The sequence below is a fragment of the Pyxicephalus adspersus genome, chromosome 8 (genome assembly GCF_032062135.1).
Source record: "Pyxicephalus adspersus chromosome 8, UCB_Pads_2.0, whole genome shotgun sequence".
NCBI classification, from domain to species: Eukaryota; Metazoa; Chordata; class Amphibia; order Anura; family Pyxicephalidae; genus Pyxicephalus; species Pyxicephalus adspersus.
Window position 1 is genome coordinate 55,612,632 of NC_092865.1, and position 6,281 is coordinate 55,618,912.

Below are 6,281 nucleotides of genomic sequence, written 5' to 3' on the forward strand. Positions count from 1 at the left end.
TTTTTTTTTACAGATTTTTGTGTTTTTTTTATTTAAAGTTTATTAATAAATTTAATAAATATTGGACATATTTTGGTGAGTTATGTCTAAAAATTATAGCCTACAATGTAAAATAAATTTCCATGCAAAAAAAAATGTAACGCTTTTTGCATGGAAATTTGGACAGAATTAGAAGGCTAGGGGGGTAATAATAATAATAAACAGGATTTATATAGTACCAACATATTACGCAGGGCTGTACATTAAATAGGGGTTGCAAATGACAGAGACAAACAGTGACACAGGAGGAGGAGAGGACCCTGTCCTGAAGAGCTTACAATCTAAGCAGCACACAATAGGAGGGGGATATGGAATGGTGGGAAGTAGTGAGGGTTAAAGTGACAGAAGAAGATGGTTGGTGAGTTTAAAAAGTTGGGTTTTGAGTTAACTTATAAAGGAGCAGAAAATAGAAGCAAGCCGAATTGGACCGGGAACGTTAGTTTTTTCTGATAAATAGAGCTCTAAATGTTGCTAATGTTTCATATTTTAAAATGTTTTATTAGAAGTAGAAAATACAAATTCATTTTCCGTTTGTTAGCAAATTAGGAATACTTTTAAATTTTCTTTTTAAAAAAATTGATAACCTAATAAGCCTGCAAAAGAGTATCATAAAAAAAATAAATGAATAAAAGTATACGTTTGTTATGTGGGGGTTCAAAACTAGATTATATAAAAAGTAAGTAAGTAAAAACTAAGGCTACGTACACACGCCAGATGATTCTCATCCGAAAATCGCCTTAGGTAACAGACAAGAATCTAGCGTATGTACAGCGCTCAACCGAAGTCGTTCATGGATCTGTCCTAACAGATCCACAATGATCATGATACAAGTGAAGGTAAGAGCCGCCTAGTCATTCTCCCCTCTCCATGGAGCAGATTGCTGCTAAAAGTACAACGCTCGTTCAGCCTTTAGCTGTTGGAAGGGATCATGAAAGATCCTTTCCATTGACAAATATTGAACATGTGTATGTAGATGTATGCAAATAGAATAATAAAAAAGGAAACTTCTTTAAGGGATTTATTCACCAGACATAAAATGTTCACTTATCTTAGTGAATAAAATAAGCTGTGTTCACTTTCAATAGCTATAGTCAATCATGTGTCCTGTTTTTTTTAATTTATCTGGGAAAAATGAACACAACACTTTACTAAGTAAACTTTTCCAACCCGTTTAGTAAATTGGTCCCGTGTCAGAAAAAATGTAGTTGTTTCTGAATAACTAATAATAATTATTAATGTAATGAACTTTAATTCCTTATATTTTTTTTACATTTAGGTTATTTATGACAAGATTGTCTTGTCCCTAAAAAACATCCTATGTAGTTCTACATCCTATGTAGAATGTTAAAATTCATTGAATAGCCTCTAATTGTCTTTGTTTAACAAAGTACATCATAGTACAGAGAGAGACAGGGGGTGACACCAAGAGGAGTAGTATAGGGATAGTATTGTATCTAAAGAGAGGTAACTCTCAAAGGCCCAGCCTGTGAATACAATGGGAAAGAATTTTTAAAGAAGAGAAACAAAAGGCAGGCTTTTGCGGGACCTGTTCCACAAAAACCTGTCTTTTCTTTCTCTTCCTCAAAAAGAAAAAATACAAGTCCCAAAGTACATCATCCATCCATACATCTCCTACAGCAGCCTTTCCTAAATGTTTTACCCCTCAGGAACCACTGAAAAAATGTTGAGCTTTCAAGGAACCTTACAAAAATGTTCATGTTCTGAAGAACCCTTGAAATAAGTTTCTGGTCTCGATGAACCCTAGAAATAATTTTAGGTTTTAAGGAATCTTTGGAATAATTTCCAGGTGAAGAGGAACCTTTGAAATATATTTCAGGTCTTGAAGAACCTTTGAAATAATTTTCAGGTCTTGAGAAACCTTTCAGATTTAGGAGAACACGTGCCATAATCAATTTATCATATATCAAAATATATATTGTCCAATTATACTTTATGCAACATTTATAAACTAAAATTGGGTAAAGTACATTAAAAGACGAAAAAAAGGAATATATGTGTACCCCAAAATATTGCACCTTTACTGTGTATATCCTGTAAACAGATGTTAGACTAGCCTTGCTCTAACTCTTTACCCCTGAGGAACCCATAATTAATTTTCAGGTCTTGAGGAACCCCTGCTGAAACCAATTTTTTGTGAGTCAGTAGGGGAAAAAATTCTCTAAATTGGTGGCCAGTGCATTAAATAAATAAATGTCCCTCCTACATTGGTAGCTAAAATACCATCTTTATAGACAACTAAAAACCTCATTAGAGTCTTACAACTGACCCTACTAACTGGTGTTGGCCCCAGAACTATGTAGTCAAGATCAAATACACAGTCAGTCGCCCCAGTTTGAGAAACTCCTAGGAACCTTTGGAGGAACCCTGGTTGAGAATGGCTGGTCCTACAGACTGAACCAATACAGAAGGCAAATGTTACATTTCATGAGTCTGTGCTTCTGAAACCAGTTTAACAAACTATATTATTTCATATTTCACATCTTAAATAAAAAGCTTTATATACAATCGACTGAACCTTTAATTGCAAAAAAAAAAAAAAACTTCTAGTTACTTTTGTGAACATTTGCACATTCTTTGTTTGGAAGATGACAAAAACATTCAAAAACATTCAAATTGAGCACAGAAATTGTGGAAGCACATAGGTATTTATGAGTACATCTAAGTAACACCCAGGATGGTCACTTACTGAACTATTCCAATAGATTTCACTAAGCACACTTCAGTCAGTGCGAGTCCAAACAAAATAGACTATAATTTAAGGCACTTCATTCTGAATGACAGAATTTAGTTTTTCTACTACAAGACCAGTGCTTGTTGCTACAGCAAAATAAAACAAGGCTAAGGTATACCCAAAATACACCAGCCCTCTATATAGCGAATTTTGATCAAATTACACTTGTGACTATTGTTATTGCATAGATCTACGTAAATAATTAATACATCAAAAACTACCTTTACAACATACAGTAGATGTATATTAAAGTCAAATATATAATTAGGTAACAGTTCTCTGAAGATCATTTTCTTTTAGAACACCTTCTGATAAGACTGCAGTAAATTGCATCAAATGCATTTCATATTCACATTAAGGAAAAAAAACACAAAATCATAATAAACATTAAAATATCTTCAGATTGCAAACAAGTTTAACGTACCTCTAAAAATAAATAGTTTTATATTTTTTTCCTAGAAGATCTAAAAGCACAAAGTCTGAAAATCCCCCCATTTCCAAGTATAACTATACAAAATATTCCCTAATGTATCTTCCGTAATAAACTTTTCTTACATACTGAATAGGACACAAAGAACAGACATACAAAATAAAGACAAAATGCTGCACATGATGGATGAAACTAAACCGTAAAATATAAAAGATTCAATTGGAGCCCCCTAAAAAGGGTTAAACAATAAAATAAAAATATATCCATTGTATGTAAAAGGGGGGAGAGAAAAGGCATCGGTTACTGCCTGGATATAGTCATAAACAACAAAATAACATAATAATCCTCTACTCCACAACTGATTAAGACGTGGAAACATTTTCTAAAATAAAAATATATTTTAGATAAAAATATAAATGTTATAATAGCAATATCCCATAAATTATGGTCGTCTGTTGGATGGAATATGTTTTCTATTTGATCATCGATGAAAAATTAAATTGAACAATGTCTGTTGTCAAAAACACTTTAGATAAAAAAAGGTTACAAAATATTGCTAGTTAAAACATGATATTAGAAATATGTAATTTTATAGACCAGTGAATGATCAGTTTATTTATGCGGAATACAAATATTTCAGTATTTGGCACAGATCAATTGGTATATGGCAACGGTCTGATGTGCAGTCTTTATTTAATTCCACTTTTTTTTTAAATATGTAAATCCGGGTGTTGTTCCTCCTTACAATATATACAATACTGTAATACATGTACATTATATATAAATATAAATATATATATACACGTTTATTTATTTATATTTATATTTAGGCTTTTGGCACTTAGAGACTACCAGGTACTATATATATATAATATGGCTGCCATATATCTGGATAATTACAGCAATGTGGACCAAATAGTCATATTTTTCAACCAGGTCAAAAAGGGTTTTTCAAAAGGAAATGCAAATCCAAATTTCTGATATTTGCTTTTTTTTCATTTTAATGGAAAAAAATTCAATGAAATGGAAGGGCATGGGAGACGGTTTCATAGACATGTTTGTGAATCCAGGGTTGGACAACCTAAGATTAACCTCAACCTTAGATTCTATTATCCTCTCCTCTAATCTCTCATTTGTTCCATTAAGTTGTCAATTTTTTACAAACCACCCAATGTTCTCCATGAAGACAACAATTACATCATTTTAGATCTTTCATTTGGAGTGGAGAACATACACTTCCAGTATTGAACTTTTTTGTAAATCACATGTAAAGTTTTATGCAAATTATAATGACTTTGAATTGAACCAAACACTATATTTTCAAAGTTTGGCTTATGATATTTGCATGAAAATTGCATGTGATTTGCATAAAAGTTGAATTTTGCTGCATGTTGTTGACCATCTCTGTTTGGAAGTTTTTGTCTGCTCAGGAATGCTGTATATTGGCAACCTTTGAAATTGTCAACATTCCACAACTCTCTACTGTGATTTACTGAGGATCATTTACTAAAGGAGGAATTTTTAATTTGCAATATGAATTTTCATTCAGCTAAATTCTAAACTTTACCCAAATGTTTTTATTTTCAAATTTCTGTTTTGCTGTTATTTTTTTTTAGATTTTTTAGAAGAGAGAAACTTCCACTCCACCTGTCCCTTTGACTTCCATTTAAGAAACAGAAGAAAGTAAAAAATCTCTGTCTCCATTGGTTAGCTCTTCCTATTACTTCCTGTGACAGGAAATAAAAATAAATCCCAATGGGATCATAAGTGGCAATCAAACCCTTGACAAAAGCTTTAACCCTTCATCCAAAAAGTTTTGGACATAGCTCCATATTCACAAAGCAAAATAAATATTCTATACTCCTTAGTAATGAATCATTACTACTATCCTAGTTACCTGACTAATAGAACAAATAGCCAAAAGGAAAGGAGCTCCCATGACAGCTCAATGGAGCTGATTGCAAAAGCGTCTGATTTCAGACAGAACGCAGTCAATGAGATTCATTCATATATGCTTTTCATTCCAAGATTCACCCAAAATTTATTTTCTAGGATGGATTTAAATAGAAGATGTGTAAATATTTTTTTAACCATGATTCCTACATTTTCTAAGTAATCTTAATGTGAAAATGTGTTAATTTGGGGTAACAGTTTGGAGAATCTTGGGAAAAAAAATAACCGGACCCTTAAAATTTAAAGAAACATGCTATTGTACATTTTATTTCAAAATCATCGATTCTATCCTGTTCAGAGACAGTTTTGGCCTCGCAAGATTATCATGATCTTTCTGATTTTTTATTTTGTCAAGAGGAAAATGTTTTTTTATTGGAGAAAATGAAAGGAAGAGTTAGCTTTATTTTTTTGGAACTGGATGGGAAAAGCAACAAATACTATCAATAAATAACTCTAAATAAGTTTTTGCAAAAGACTGGCTCTTGTGTTGTATTAATATCTCCAACGCGGTGAAGGAGCAGCTCCATTGTTTCCAATGGTTGACTTATCTGTACAATTTACAGGAAATCCAGAGAAGACTTGTTCATTGCACTAAAATGATATGGCACTGCATAAAGTATAAATATTGCATAACAATTTAAAATAAATATTGAGTTTTTATTTTTAATTTTAGATAAAGTAGGTAAGGGTTAGATCTGTTGAGATGTGTCACCTTTAGGGAAATTTACCTCCTTTTTTTGTCCTGGTGAGTATTGTCTCTAGGGGAAGAAAGCCATCATTTTGAGTTAATTTCATGGCAATAGGTAAGGGAAAATACTCCATTGGGAACACCTATTTTCAGGTGTCTTTAGGACAAAAGGTGAAGACAAATCCCCCTAGCAGGGTGCAGAGTACAAAAAATATTCAAATAGTAGATTCAATCTTTCCCTTTCTAAACAAAAAGAAAAGGCAGGGCATACACCCTACAGGTATGTTATGTCAAAATATATATATATATAAACACTGTTGAATTTCTAGAATAATTTGGCACCATTGCAATTAAGGTGGAATGTTATTGGATAATTATACTTATATATATATATATATATATATATATATATATATATA